This window comes from Nomascus leucogenys, chromosome 5, assembly GCF_006542625.1.
Source record: "Nomascus leucogenys isolate Asia chromosome 5, Asia_NLE_v1, whole genome shotgun sequence".
NCBI classification, from domain to species: Eukaryota; Metazoa; Chordata; class Mammalia; order Primates; family Hylobatidae; genus Nomascus; species Nomascus leucogenys.
This window is the reverse complement of record NC_044385.1, coordinates 5185568-5202307: the sequence shown is the minus strand read 5'-3', so window position 1 is coordinate 5202307 and position 16740 is coordinate 5185568. Positions and strand designations below refer to the sequence as shown.

The 16740-nt window shown below is 41.8% G+C and overlaps 1 pseudogene across 1 annotated transcript; it reads left to right on the top strand.

Annotated features, from left to right (window-relative positions):
* The first annotated feature begins 388 nt into the window (after window positions 1-388).
* On the top strand, window positions 389-2320 carry LOC115835076 (annotated as a pseudogene). The gene has a single exon (XR_004029994.1). The product of XR_004029994.1 is annotated as an uncharacterized LOC115835076 (transcript).
* Window positions 2321-16740: the final 14420 nt, after the last annotated feature.

The following is a 16740-nucleotide window of genomic DNA, read 5'->3' as shown; positions in this document are numbered from 1 at the left end:
TCCAAAACAGTAAGAATTTTCCAAAGCAAACAAAAGATATCAAGCCACAGATTCAACGTGCTATAAACTCCATGCAGGATGAGTGCATTAAAAAAAAAACATACCTAGGTACATCACAATAAAAGCTGACCTCAGAGTTTCTAGCTCTCAAGACCAATTCCTCCCATCCTGCCACTAACAGATTTCTCCAAACATCTCTGCACCTCAGAGTGCAAATACAATCGAACATTTCACTCCATTGACAGGAAGGATCCTTCACTATCTTCTACCGAGGCCTTCCTCCTTTGTTGCTTCAAAATTTTTTATGAAAGGAACATCCGTTTTATTCAAAGTACCTCCAAACACAATCGTAAGGTCCAGGCAACTTAATCCCAAAAATCCACTGTAGATGCCCAAAGGCTAGGGTGTTCAGTCTTCAACATTTTTGCCTTTATGGCTCCCAGTCAAGAGAGAGCTGCACCAAGTCCAATTCCATTCCTCATCTCAGATGATTTTTTCTACTTTAAGATCAGAACTATACAAGCTTCTTGCTTTGTGTCAGCATGCTGTTGTACCCATGGGCAAATTCTTAGGTAAGACACAAACACAGCCCCAAGGGCAGGTAATAATTTTTTCAGAAAAAGGTAAGGCAATCATTTATCTCATTCTGCCCAGGACAGTCCCAATTTACACATGTATATTCTCCCAATCTGTAGGCTGTCTTTTCATTTTGTTGATTATTTTATTTTTTTATTATTTATTTTATAGAGACAGATCTCATTATGTTGCCCAGGGTGATCCTTGATCTCCTGGCCTCAAGTTATCCTCCAACCTTGGCCTCCCAAAGGGCTGGGATTACAGATGTGAACTACCACACCCAGCCAATGTGCAGAAGGTTTTCAGTTTGATGTAGTCTGATGTAGTCTCACCTATTTATCCTTGTTGTTGTTGCCTGAGCTTTTGGTGTGATATCCAAAAATATCATTGCCAAGATCAATATCAAGAAACTTTCCCCCTATGTTTCTTATAGAAATTTTATGGTTTCAGGTTTTTCATCCATTTTGAGTTTATTTTTGTGTATGATGAAAGATAAGGGTCCAGTCTCCCCAGTGTTGGATATCCAATTTTCATAACACCATTTATTGAAGAGATTATTCTTTCTCCACTGTGTTTTCTTGATATCTTTGTCAAAAATTAGTTGACTTTTATAGGCTTGGGTTTATTTCTGGGCTCTCTATTCTGTTTCATTGCTTTACATCTCTGTTCTCATGCCAGTGCCACAGTGTTTTTATTACTATAGCTTTGTAATATAATTTGAAATCAGAATGTGTAATACCTATAACTTTGTTTTTTGCTCTAAAGACTTATTTATTTATTTATTTGTTTTTGCCATTTCAGGTCTTTTGTGGTTTCATGTGAATTTCAGAATTGTTTTTCCTATTTCTGTGAAAAATGCCATTGGCATTTTGATAGGGATTGTGCTGAATCTATATATTGCTTTGGATAGTATGGACATTTTAACACTATTAATTCTCCCGATCCATGAACGTGAAATATCTTTCCATTCACTTGTATCTTCTTCAATTTCTTTCATCAATGTTTTATAGTTTTCATTGTGCAGATCTTTCACTTACCTGGTTAAATTTATTCCTAGAATTTCATTCTTTCTGATATTATGGTAAATTGAATTATTTTCTTGATTTCTATAAATTATTTCTTATAATACTCATACTTGTCAGGTCTCTGGGCCCAAGCCTGCATGTATACATCCAGATGGCCTGAAGTAACTGAAGAATCACAAAAGAAGTGAAAATGGCCAGTTCCTGCCTTAACTGATGACATTACCTTGTGAAATTCCTTCTCCTGTCTCAGAAGCTCCCCCACTGAGCACCTTGTGACCCCCGCCCCTGCCTACCAGAGAACAACCCCCTTTGACTGTAATTTTCTACTACACATCCACATCCTATAAAACAGCCCCACCCCTATCTCCCTTTGCTGACTCCTTTTTCGGACTCAGTCCGCCTGCACCCAGGTGAAATAAACAGCCTTGTTGCTCACACAAAGCCTGTTGGCGGACTCTCTTCACACAGATGCACGTGACAATACTAACACTAACATTATTTTGATTTGTCAGATGGAAAAGTAAGGCTTCAAGAGGTTAGAAATAACTTTTCCAAGGTCACAGAGCTAATTGCCACAATTATAACTCAGCTCTAGTATGTGAACAAAGATTTTTTTATACCAAACCAAAATTATTTATTTCTACTCCACTATTTTGTCATGGTGCGTTTTAGGTGCTAATAGGAAAAGGTGCTCTATGATGGTGTCCAATAGACAATTAAAATTCAAATCTGGAAATGAGATCTGGACTGAAGATTTTTTTTTTAAATTAGCCCTCATCACATGCAGTCAGTTGTAGAAATCCTTAGCATGGCTGAAATTTTTCATATTAAGAAAAGACTAGAACTTGGCCAGGTGTGGTGGCTCACACCTGTAATCCCAGCATTTTGGGAGGCTGAGGTAGGTGAATCACCTGAGGTCTGGAATTTGAGACCAGCTGACCAACATGGTGAAACCCCCTCTCTACTAAAAATACAAAAAATTAGCCAGGCGTAGTTGCACATGCCTATAATCCCAGCTACTTGGGAGGCTGAGGTAGGAGAATTGCTTGAACCCGGGAGGTGGAGGTTGCAGCAAGCCGAGATCGTCCCATTGCACTGCAGTCTGGGCAAAAAGAGCAAAACTCCGAAGAGAGAAAGAGAGGGAGAGAGAAAGGAGGAGACAATGAGAGAGAGAGAGAGAGAAGGAGAGAGAAAGAGAGAAGGAGAGAGAAAGAAGGAGAGAGAAAGAGAGAAGGAGAGAGAAAGAAAGAATGAAAGAATGAAAGAACGAAAGAACGAATGAACAAACTAGAAATTGAGCAGGAACCTGGGAGAACATATTGCTTAAGGTGTGGGCCAAAGAAAGTAAGTTAGGGCAGGAGACCAAGGTATGCCAGAGACCCAGGACAAGATACAGTGCAGAGTGATGTCACAGAGCCAAATGGGAGTGTAAGCTATGGGAAGCCCTCCCAAGTATATGTGGGTGAAATGTAATTCAATTCAAAATCTCTCAACCCAAAAATCTTCTCCACAAAGGAAGTAGAGAAACAAAACAGTTCATTATTGAATAAGCATTAAACCAGAATGTGATGTGCACTATAGGCAATCCCCTAAGAGACTCACAATCCACAAACACAGAAAGAAATCTTTTTTTTTTTTTTTTTTTGAGATGGTCTCTCTCTGTCACCCAGGCTGGAGTGCAGTGGCTCCATCTGGGCTCACTGCAAGCTCTGCCTCCTGGGTTCATGCCATTCTCCTGCCTCAGCCTCTCAAGTAGCTGGGACTACAGGTGCCCACCACCACGTCTGGCTAATTTTTTGTATTTTTAGTAGAGACGGGGTTTCACCATGTTACCCAGGATAGTCTCGATCTCCTGACCTCGTGATCCGCCCACCTCGGCCTCCCAAAGTGCTGGGATTACAGGCGTGAGCCACTGCACCTGGCCAATCTCATCCTTTTATACAGCCAAGCAGAAACAACCTATTACATACATGTTCTCAAAATAAACAATAACTAGTCCTCAAGTAAGAAGAATTGACAGCACCATTCGTCACACATAGTTTATCCTTGATTAACCTGGCAATTGGGGTGACCATCTATGTTAGTTAATTTGCCTTATACAAAGGAAAATAAATGTTTCATATCTTTGTGACAGGAGGCAGTTTTGAAAGTTGGAAAAAGGCACCACTATCACCCAAGCTAGGCATCTACATTTCCACAGAACCCGGGAGACCGGGGTGCTATTTCCTTTCTTCCTTGATGTTTAAATTCCAAAGAGATGGTTTCCATGTCTTTTGAGAAAGACCTTACTCCTGGGCCATAAAGCTGACAAAAAGGGCTAGCTACCTTTCCAAAGGGTTTATATACATTTCAAAAACAGGAGGGATAATTTATAATGACAAGTTTTCTGAAGTAAATGCTCTAAGAAAAGAAAGGAGAGAGAAGTGGAAGGAGAGAGAAGTTCCTTTCCTTATTTTCAACAGGAAAAAATTAAGCCACTTATTTTTCATTTGTATTTGCATTTACGTATGAATAGACACCTCCATGCATTCAATCAAGATATAAACTGAAGTTTTTTGGTTTGTTTTGTTCTGTTTTGTTTTTAAGATTAAGCAATGCAATGGGTTGAGGAGTGAGAATATGAGAGGTATCAAGGACAGAGAGCCACAGTACTTTGCAATAAGTTTAATCAGGAAGAAAAATAGGGAGATGAGATTTCTGCTAGAGGATAATGTTTGTAGCACAGATCCAACCAGGTTTATTTGCTAAGGGCACGGAGGCAGTGGAAAGGACAAGTTTCAAAGACCAGGAAGAGAGGGGCTACCAAGGATGATGCAGGGTTTTGGAGGAAGTGAGAAGAGGGATAGTCAAGAGCTGGGTGGAGGGGTTCATCTCGGCCAGGAAGAGAGATGGACAGCCCTTCCTCCAATTCCAGGGAATGGGAAATAAAGGATGAAAGGAAAGATGGGGATGTATAGGTTTGAAGGAAATGGTAGAGGAAGTAGAGAATGTTTATATTTAATGGTTTCTGTAGTCTCTAGGGAACTGGAGACAAAGAGATCCATTAAGTGGAGAATCATAGTTCTTCAACAAACCTAGGGGAAGGCAGTGTGGTACTTTTGGTTTATGAGCCAAAGAGATGTGAGTGAGTCCAGACTGATATCACAGCATTGTGAGACTGAAATTAGATGATTATAACATGCTCTCTTAGTTGTCTTAGACCACCATAACAAAATACATAGGGTGACTTACACGGTCTTCAAACTTACTTCACAGTTCTAGGGGCTAGAAATCCAAGATTAGGATGCTAGAAGGATCGGGTTCTAGTGAGGGCCCTCTTTCTGCTTTGCAGACAGATGGCTTCCTGCTGTGTCATCACATGGCAGAGAATGAGGGCCTCTCTTTCATGTCTCTTCTTATAAGGGCACCAATCCCATTCATGAGGGCAGAGCCCTCATGACCTAATGACCTCCAAAAGGCCCTGCCTCCAAATACCATCACATTGGAGATTATGGCTTCAACATATGAATTTTGGAGGTTCACATTCAGTCCATAGCACATGCCCAGCACAACACCTAGCAAACAGCAGTCAGCCAGTAAATAGTAACTGTTGATATTACCCAAAGTCAGACAAGCAAATGCTAGAGCCAAGACTAGAATCAGCACTCATTGTCCTGTCCTCTGCCAGGCTACCTTTTGCCATCTGGGTGACCCAGACAACTTGTTTATTCTCTGTGTCTCAGTCTCTTGCAAAATTAGGGGATTAACTTTATTGGTCTAAGTTCCTTAGTCCCCACATCTTTGGCATTGGAGTAGGAATCCTTCAGTCCATTGACATCCAGAAACACTGCAAGAGGGCATGCTGGGGCTTGTCAGTCCACAGAGTGGAACAAGGAACCAGTAACAAGAAAACCTTGACACAGAAGCAAACTCCTTTAGCGGTTCAGTCCAACAAACTTTGTTGATAGCCCACTGTATTCTAGGTACTGTGCTGGGAACTTGATGTACGTCATCTCATTTAATCCTCTTACCCACCCAGATTAGGTTTCTTAATACCTATTTAACAGATGAGGAAACTGAGTCTCCAAAATCATACAACTTTCCCAAAGTCATGCAGCTAGAACAAGCGGGACCAGGATTCAAACTCAGATGTATTTGACTCTAGAATTCAAGATATTTTCACGACTTCAGGACCAGGAAAGGTTCTTATCTTGTGTCTGTCTGCAGAAAAATCAATCAGTCAAGGTCAAATTAGGGGCTATAAGTGACTCAAGAGGGTGGAAAAACACCTATAATAGGGTAGGGCTCTTAATGTATTAAATTGTAAGAAAAAAATCGAGAACGACTTTGAAATTTAGTGGGCATCCTAACTGTCTCATCCATCTGGGTTATTCCTACCTTTCATTGTGATTGACCAGACTATTGTACAACCCTGTGGAAACAGAAGTTACCTGTAGAAACATATTAGTAATCAAATAATTTCTGCTATACAAAGATAAATTCTGTCCCAAGGAAGTTCAGTTGGCTTCCCTCCCTCAAGTAGAAGACGACAGTTTTTTTTTTTTTTCTCATGTGCTTAATGTAAATACATTCAGCATGCTTAACAATAGACTATAATTGTGTCTGCTGTATGGATTCTCCTTTGAACAATTTGTAACAATTTTCTGGTTCCCTCATTAATTAATGAGCTACATGAAATCTTTGATGTGTGTCCATTTTATATTTGTATGAGGTTCAGATTGTATTTTTTTGTTGTTGTTGTTGTTTGAGACAGAGTCTCTCCCTGTCACCCAGGCTGGAGGGCAGTGGTGCAATCTTGACTCACTGCAACCTCTACCTCCCAGGTTCAAGCAATTCTCTGCCTCAGCCTTCCGAGTAGCTGAGATCACAGGCACACGCCACCATGCCCGGCTTATTTTTGTATTTTTAGTAGAGCTAGAGTTTCACCATGTTGGCCAGGCTGGTCTCAAACTCCTGACCTCAGGTGATCCACCTGCCTCGGCCTCCCAAAGTGCTGGCATTACAGGTGTGAGCCACTGTTCCCGGCCTGTATCCTCTTTTAAAATCAACATGTTCTCATCTTTGGTTGTTCCTAGTTTCAAATAGTCCCATAATAAGAGTTGTATCTAGCCTTTCCGGGTCATCATCTCCTCCTGAGTGTCACAGAAAGTACCCTGCCTGCCCTTGACCTAAGCCATCGCATTGTACACCTGTATCAAAATAACTCATGTACCCCATAAATATACACACCTGCTATGTATCCATAAAAGTTTTTTTAAATTAAATTTAAAAAATAAAAACACATATATAAAAAAAGATTAAGCCATGGAATGATGCTCATGTTACTGGAAAGAAGGAGAAGATGGAACAGAGGAAGTAAGCCTGGCTCTTTTCCCTCGGTGGAGTGCAAAAAGGAACCGGGAGGTAGATAAAGATCAAGGTCAGACATAAGCAGTCTCCTTTCCTTACTTCCCTAAGATTTGAACCTCACATGGAGATGGGGCTGAGGAAACGGTGAGGTAGCTAGAAAAGCATCCAAGAAAACCAGTCTGTTTCCTGCTCGTGGGTGGAGAGAGCCTAGCCTCTTCTGGAAATCTCACGTTCAGCCTCACAAATGCCCGAGGGCAGGATTCTGGCGGGGAGCTGACTAGAGAGCTGCCCGGGTCTACTCCAGGTTTCCACATGGTGAGCAGATGAGCCGGAAGTCTGCCGTGAGGGGATGCGGAAGTGCTGTGGGTCACCCGACAAAATACCGGATGCCCAGGTAAGTTTGAATTTCAGATAAACAACAGATAATAACAATTATTACTGTTATTTTAGAGACAAGGTTTTGCTCTATCGAGCCAGGCTGGAGTGCAGTGGCGCAATCACACCTCACTATAATCTCTAACTCCTGGGCTCAAGCGATCATCTCACCTCGGCCTTCCAGAGGCAAACGATTTTTAAATATTCATTTCCATGCTATGCTAAAAATTATTTGGCGTTTATCTAAAATTCAGATTTAACTGGGTGTCCTGTATTTTATTTGCTAAATCTGACAACTCCCAGAGGCTCCACAGCCTCCTCCTCCTTGCTCCACCCTTGTGGGTGTCCCGAAACACACCCAGACACCGTCCTGGAGAGGGACTGAGAGCAGAAATCTCAAAGTCCATGTTATCCTAACAGGAGGATCATCTAAAAAGGAAGAGATTTTGTTCCCAGTAATTAGCAAGTTTAAAGTTGTTGTTCCCACCCCCGCCTGCAGGTAGGAATTCCTGTAAAAGATTAATTGGATTAGGTATAAAGAAATCAAGAAACTGTTTTCCTTTGCACATCTAAACAGTATGGGTGTTAAAGTTTTGACTCTTGCTACGCTGGCTAGAAGAGATGTTTGGGGTAGGTGTATGGACAGTTCCTAAAACACAGGGCCAGGGGAGTGCCCGTCGCCTCGTGAAAGAAGTACTAGAGGTTCAGCTACATCCAGAGGCTGGGAGCAAATGGCACATGCCCATCCCTACTTGTACCTGTTAGGGTATCCGGAAAGCATGTGGCTCCCCAACTTCCTGTGATAAACGGTGAGAATATGGGCTTTGTTTATATTCATTGCTTTTGCTTACGGCACATCCAGAAAACCACATGGAACTTCTACAAATGACTAATGGAGCAATTATATCCAGCAACTAAAATTTCCCTTAAACAAAGGCACCTGAGCTGTTCTCTTCCGGAAGGAGTTACACTTTCTACTTCACAAAGCTTTTATGAAGATTAATAAATTGATGTTTTCAAAGGTGGTTGAGAACTCTGGATAGCAGTGTCTACACTGACTGTTTTAGAAATTTATGATAATTTGCATTACTACAGTACTTATTTTTAGACTCAAAAAAACTCAAAAAAAAAAAAAACAAAAAAAACCCAGAATCATGCCTTAACGTGGTTAGCGCCTTGCCACATGTGTTTTTTTTTGTTTGTTTGTTTGTTTTTTTTTTGAGACGGAGTCTGGCTCTGTCGCCCAAGCTGGAGTGCAGTGGCGCAATCTCGGCTCACTGCAAGCTCCGCCTCCCGGGTTCACGCCATTCTCCTGCCTCAGCCTCTCCGAGTAGCTGGGACTACAGGCGCCTGCCACCACGCCCAGCTAATTTTTTGTATTTTTAGTAGAGACGGGGTTTCACCGTGGTCTCGATCTCCTGACCTCGTGATCCGCCCTCCTTGGCCTCCCAAAGTGCTGGGATTACAGGTGTCAGCCACCGCGCGTGGTTATTGAGCACTTAAAATGTAACTAGTCTGACTGAGGAACTGAATTTTCAGTTTTATTTAATTTTAATTAATTAAGTTAAATAATAGCCTCATGGAGCCAGTGGCTACATATTACACAGTGCAGCATTAGAACAATGACAAAATAGGAGCATTTAATATTTTAAGGGTCCAGCCCATAGTAAGGTTCTAGAAATAATCATTACAATGACACACGATTATTATACATATTTTAAACATCTAGACAGGGTTTCCCAAACTGATTTTGCAAATAGCACTTTTTCCTCAGAAAATATTAAGTTTAATAAAACGTTTGATTAAACAAAATTAAGCAGGACTTGTCAGATCATTTAATATTTATATACATTATGCATATTATGCATATTTAAGAATAAGACATCATATGCAGGCTTTTTCAATGTTTCTTCCAAACTTACTTATTCCCAGAACCTCTTTTAGCCACAGAGTACCTTTTAACATTTCCTGACACTTGTGTTTGGGACGTCTTCTGAAAGACAGTTTGGGAAATGCTGGTGTGGAGAAAAATGATGCAATAAACTTAAAATCTTGAACCTATGCAGTACTACTTTTGAAATAAGCCTATGTCAGCATTAGGAGTTGATGCTACTCATTATTTTGTGGTTGATAACTTTTTTTTTTTTTTTTTTTTGAGACAGAGTCTCACTTTGTCACCCAGGCTGGAGTGTAGTGGCGCCATCTCGGCTCCCTGCAACCTCCACCTCCACAGTTCAGGCAATTCTCCTGCCTCAGTCTCCCGAGTAGCTAGGATTACAGGTATGTGCCACCACGCCCAGCTAATTTTTTGTATTTTTAGTAGAGACGGGTTTTCCCCATGTTAGCCAGGATGGTCTCGATCTCCTGACCTCGTGATCTGCCTGCCTTGACCTCCCAAAATGCTGGGATTACAGGTGTGAGCCACCACGTCTGGCCTTTCTATCACTAGTCTTACCCCATTCATTGAACCTAAACTGCTCCACCTATATTCTGTTGTGGCAATCATTAAGAAAAGTTTCCACAATAGTGACTAAAACCAACTGTTTTTAACTTATTCTTAAGCATTGGAACACATTTTAAAAATGTATTCTTATAGAAAACATGACAATTTCTATACATAATAGATTAAAACAGTATAAGTGTTTGTTAGACGTATACATTTACAATGACTTGTAATCATGGTAATAAATGAAAATAGTAATAAAAATTTCTTTTTTTTTTTTTTTTGAGATGGAGTCTCACTCTGTCACCCAGGCTGGAGTGCAGTGGCGTGGTCTCAGCTCACTGCAGTGGCATCATGATCTCAGCTCACTGCAAGCTCTGCCTCCTGGGTTCACACCATTCTGCTGCCTCAGCCTCCCGAGTAGCTGGGACTACAGGCGCCCACCACCACATCTGGCTAATTTTTTTGTATTTTGAGTAGAGATGGGGTTTCACCGTGTTAGCCAGGATGGTCTTGATCTCCTGACCTCGTGATCTGCCTGCCTCAGCCTCCCAAAGTGCTGGAATTACAGGCTTGAGCCACCACACCTGGCCAACAAAAATTTCAAGTTGGGGCCTATGGACATTGAAAGCCATCTTACATCTTTCTTAGCATGTAATTGATTTTGGTGTTTTTAGTTGTAAAAGAATTAAAAGGTCACCACTTATATGTAGAAGTAATTGAATGTGGTAACAGGGCTTTTGTGTATTTTGTTTTGTTTTCTTTGTAGCTGTTTTACAATTACAGGATACTCTTAGGTTACACATATTTAGCAGAAAAAAAAATTATCTAAAAACTAATTTAACTAAGCTTTCCACTTCTAGCCAAGATACAATAATATCAACCAGATTTAACCTTAGTAAACAACAACAAAAAAGGCAAAGTATATGAAACAACGTCTTTCAGATATTTGACATCAACCAGTACAGGAGAGTGATACCTGAGAGGGGCTCCTACAGGTTGAGTCCTACAATCGTCCCAACTTACCACCTGGAGAGTGTTCTCAGAGTACAACCCAGAGAAGGCAATGTCAGTGGAACCCAGCAGCCTCCCAGACATCAGGAGACAGAACTGGGAGTCCAGTAGGCCAAGACAGTGACAATTTGCAGGGCAGAATGCCAAGAAGAGAAAGCTGAACAGAGAAAGAATTGAAGAGATCTGCAGAGGATTCCCCCTCGATTGTTTAGCCCAGTGCTGATACTGATCAGCATATTTGTGTGAGAAAATACCCAAGGAGCCCACATGGGGCTGGAACTTGTGTTTCCCAACCAGAATAGAAAAATCTCATAATTCATGGAACACTGGGTAGATCAATAGGGAAGTTTTGTCTCAATAGAGGGATAAAATAAATTAGCCCTAAAGACTGCTCTGATGCCACCTAATGAAAGCAAGCCTCATAAGAATCAATGTTTCTAAGTAACTAACTGTATCCAAGAACAAAGCCCCAAAATTTCATAGAAACACAAAAATATTCAGTACTTAAAAAGGTAAAAATTCAAAATGTTTAGCATCCAATCAAAAATTACCAGACATGCAAAGTAGCAGGAAAGTACAACTTATGAGGAGAAAAATTAATCAGTAGAAATAGACCCCAGAATGGCAAAGATGATAGAATTAGTAGGCAAAGCATGTCAGAACAGTCATTAAAACTATTTCCATATGTTCAAAAAGGTAGAAGAAAGATGGAGCATGCTAAGTAGTCATGAAAGTTATCAAGATATGTTTTAAGAAGACCCAGATCGAAAGTACAAAATCTGAGATAGAAAATACACTAGAGGGATTAATGGCAGATTAGATATTGCAGAAGGAAAGATTAGTCAACCTAAAGACATAGCAGTAGAAACTATGTAAAATGAAACACAGTGGGGAAATGACTTAAAAAATGAACGCAGCTTCAAGACAACTTTAAGGGGCCTGATAGGTGTGTAATTAGAATCTTTGAATAAGAGGCAAGTAGGAGTAATGAAATAAACATTGGAAGAAATAACCAAAATCTTTCCAAATTTGATGCAAACCATAAACTCACAAACCTAAGAAAGTGAAAAACAAAAAACAAAAACCCCAAACACCAGAAATGTAAAGAAAACTACACCAGTATACATCATAATCAAATTGCTTAAAACAGTGTTACAGAGACAAATCTCTTGGGAGGCCGAGGCAGGTGGATCACGAGGTCAAGAGATGGAGACCATCCTGGCCAACATGGTGAAACCCTGTCTCTACTAAAAATACAAAAATTAGCTGGGTTTGGTGGCACGCACCTGTAGTCCCAGATTTTTGGGAGGCTGAGGCAGGAGAATTGCTTGAACCTGGGAGGCGGAGGTTGCAGTGAGCCGAGATTGCACCAGTGCACTCCAGCTTGGTGACAGAGGGAGACTTCGTCTCAAAAAAAAAAAAAAAAAAAAAAAAGAGACAAATCTTACCAGCAGCCTCTGAACCAGGAAGTGAAAGTCCAGCCCAAGCTTAGGAAAGTGGAGTCAGCACTGCTCCACCTAGCAAGCACCCTTCCTCTTCTCCAGAGACTCCAGAATACAGACATTTGCTTCACCTCCTCAAAACCTTTCTTCTTAGTTGGTTGGGAGGCATTTGACCACAGCAACTGTATCAGTCAAGGTCAACCAGAAGCAGAAGCATTAGGAGATTTTATAGAAGATAGAACTAGAGATATAGATACAGGTGTTAGAGATATAGAAATGATAGACGAGAGAAACAGAGATCAGAGATAGAAAAATATAGAGATGAGATGAAAATAGAGATAGAGATGGTACAGACGGAGATAATAGAGATAGAAATAGATATATACAGTGTTTTGTTAGAGGTATGTAAGTTGTCAGAATCAAAATGGAGTTGCTTACGTTAAGATAACCTTGACAAATAGAGCCAGGGAAAGACATGAAGAGGATTCTCATGCTTACATGCCTGCTAACAGAAACGACCACCAAAAACAGTAAAAACTACAACTTTGCACAAAGGCTGTCAGAACCTTAAGTAAAAAATACTCCTGCAAGGACATCTGCCCAGCGACTGTCTGTACAGTCTGGGACTGGCATCACCCTTGCTATTGTTCTTTGTAGCCCAGGGTGATTATTTCAAAAACAATTATGTAATCCTCCTTATTTTTTCCTTTAAAAATCTTTGTCTTCCTTTAACCTCCCTGAAAACCAACATAGTTTACTGTTGCATGCATATTTCCATTGCTGTGCTTTATTCCCAAGTAAGTATCTTTTAGACAACTTCTCTCTGTTATTTAGGTTGACAGAGGTATTTAACCTTAAGCAATTGTGGGAGCTGGTTAAGTCATCTCTGAAAAGCTGTTTTTGTGTCTGACAGAAGTTGACGTCTATAGGGTGGGCAGTTGAGAAGTGTGTTAGGCTATTCTTGCATTGCTATAAAGAAATACCTGAGACTGGGTAATTTAAAGAGAAAAGAGGTTTAAATGGCTCATGCTTCTGTAGGCTGTGCAGGGAAACATAGCTCCAGCATCAGCTTCTGGGGAGGCCTCGGGAAGCTTACAGTCATGGCAGATGAAACGGGAGCTTGCATGTCGCATGGTGAAAGTGGGAGCAAGAGGATGGGGGGAGGTGCCAAGCACTTTTAACCAGATTTTTCAAGAACTCACTACTGTGAGGACAGCACCAAGGGGATGGTGCTAAACCATTCATTAGAATTCCGCCCCCCATGATTCAATCACCTCCCACCAGGCCCCACCTCCAATACTGGGGATTACAATGCAACATCAGATTTGGGTGGGACAAATATACAAACTACTAATATATCAGAAAGGAAAGATGGATATTAAAAGAGAAAGAGCAGGCCAGGCACAGTGGCTCACACCTAATCTCAGCACTTTGGGAGGCTGAGGCAGGTGGATCGTGAGGTCAGGTGTTCAAGACCAGCCTGGCCAAGATGGTGAAACCCCGTCTCTACTGAAAATGTAAAAATTAGCCGGGCATGGTGGCAGGTGCCTGTAATCCCAGCTACTCAGGAGGCTGAGGCAGGAGAATCACTTGAACCTGGGAGGCAGAGGTTGCAGTGAGCTGAGATAGCACCACTGTACTCCAGCCTGGGTGACAGAGCAAGACTCTGTCTCAAAAAAAAAAAAAAAAAAAAAAAAAAGAGGAAGAGCAATGTGAAACCATAATCAGGAGCTGAGCTGGAGCCCACAAAAATGGACCGAAGTCTTTTTCAGTTCTTGTTTCATCTGAGCTTGATGGTGACCTTGATGTCTTGCCGTAACCCAACACCATCCAAGAGCTCAACACATACCCAGGAGTGGGAGAAGCTGAGGCAGGCTTGGGAGGGTGGAGCAGTTGCAGGCCTGACCCCTGCCTCATGCAAACAAGGTGAGCCAGGAGATGATTGACGAGGTGTGTGAGCTACACAATGGCTGCGACTTCCCTTGCTCCCCACAGATCTCCTGGAAGAATCTGTTTTGTGGCCCATCCCAACCAAAAGCCAATAGGAAAGGAAATTTTGGGAAATGTAATTCAACCAGGCTAAACTGACACATTAAAAAACCACCATAGCAACTAAAATAGCATTTGTGGGATAGCAGAGAATTTCAATTACCCATGTTCTTTCTTGTCCCAATTAGCATTGACAATCAAAGATGTGTCTGTGGGTGGTCTATCCAAGTTTGTCACATAATGAATTGTTTTATAATCACCTTTCCCTGTATTTGGAAATCCTGCCAGAACACTGGTGAATTCACCACGTACACATAGCTCAAGCTGCTTTTTAATGGAGAGGGGATAAAAAGACAAGAGAATACAAACCCACTAAATAATGCTAAAGAAAGATTCCATCTGTAGAGAACTTCCCCTCAATACCCAAGGTCACAAGGAAAGAGGTGAGAGTATCTGCTCTAAGAAAGAACAAGGTTGACCAACTGCAGAATGAGCCAGAGTAGAACGGGATAGTTAATGAACTTGAATTTTAGTTGCCTTAAAAGGATGATGATCCAAGCATGAACTCTGGAGGTTAACGTAGTCTGATGCAGGAAAGACCTCGGTGGTAACAAATTTTTTTCCTAGGGATGGCCCAGAGGTCATTTTCCATTGTGAGACAGGAAAGACTTGGAAACAGCTTATTAGGACCCAAAGTGTTTTAGTGGTGCTAAAAACTGGTGAAAGCAACGGCCAGAATCCTTCATAGACACAGTGGCAAAGAGACTCCATTTGTGAGATCCAGACCAACTTCAGTTGATCTCCAGTGGATGCAACTGTAGAGCCATCCCTGGTGGTCTGAAGGGAGAAAAGCAGCATCCGTCAATGGAACACCTGATGGAGACAGGCCCGCAGCGGAGAACAGCTGGCAGCAGAAGGGTCTGGGGGACTTCCCTTTAGGAGCTGGGTTTCTGGAAGCCAAGTAGGAAACACACACACACACACACACACACACACACACACACAGCACCACCATTACCATCACCTTCGTTGAAGGGGTAGGCAGCACTGTAACAATAAGGGCTGCAAGTTCTAAGTGTTCAGAAGATTTTTTAGAAGCCATAAAGATGGAAGAAGAGCTGGATGCAGTGGCTCACACCTGCAGTCCCAGCAATTGAGAGGCTGAGGTAGGCGGATCGCTTGAGCCCAGGAGTTTGAGACCAGCCTGAGCAACATAAGATGATCCTCTCTCTACAACAAAAAAATATAAAAATTAGCCAGGCATGGTGGTGCATGGCTGTAGTCCCTACAGGCTGAGCTGGTGCACATCTGTGGCACCTGAGCCTCCTGAGTAGCTGGGGGACTACAGGGAGTCCCGTATTGGCCCCAATTGTTCATCCCTCCTTAAATCTGTAATTTCTACCGTGTAAATTTGCAGTTCCTTCCACTCAAGATGTAAACTGCCCCAACTCATAACATCGGGCTTGGCCATGTAACTTCCTCCTACCTAAGCCTCCTGAGTAGCTGAGGGACTCCCTGCTGAGGTAGGAAGATCGCTTCAGCCCAGGAGGTTGAAGCTGCAATGAGCTGTGGTCATGCCACTGCACTACAACCTGGGTGACAGAGAGAGACCCTATCTCAAAAAACAAAAGATGGACCAAGACATGTATTAGGTCATTCAAGGGCCATTGAGTTCACAAGAGATGCAAGGAACATTGAGGATTTTGTGCTACTGGATTAAAGGAGAGTTCTACTTTCTATACCTTAAATTCTGTGTATATATGCATTTTCAATTTCTCATTTCCAGGGGATTCAGGGACTCAGATTTCTCCCCCGCCCCACGCACACACACACACACTTCCTGATCCAATAATAACAGACATACCCTTTCTATCCTTGCAGCAGTCCTCTGAAGTAATCACGGAAGTGGGATTTTTGGAACACTCAAGCTGATACAAGCAGCCTGGGGATGGAGGCGTGCTGAGGATCACGGCGTGATGGAATAGGCCCAGGCCATCACACGGCATCAATCAAGAATCACAGGCAGCCCACGTCTTAAGTACCATTATGGACTAGAGACCTGCACTTAAGCTATGCAATGAGCTTTCTGCCTGTTCACAGAATTGCCTTTGCCCAGAAAGGACTAATGATTTCTCAGGATGAAGAAACTGTAGTAAGATGTGAAATGCCCATTTATGGCTAATTGAAGATTAATGAGGTTTTAGTGCCGTTTACCAAGTATTAAATCGCAAACAGGTCATTTCTAGGCATAACTACATGAGGGCTGGGATTTCACTTCAATTCTCCAGGGAAGACGTGTGCTTGTGGGCAGCTACAACTTTTCACTGCTCACACAAATCGCACAGAGTTGCAAAATGTGAGGACTGAGTATTCTTTTGTTTACTTACTGTGTGTTAAACTACAACTGGCTTTCGATATTCTTCTATTTGACTTATGAAAGAATGTCAAATGTTACGAATTATCAAAAGCAGTCTTCATCAGCACGTAGAGCTGGTAATTAGTATTATATTAAGCCTCCTAATAAATC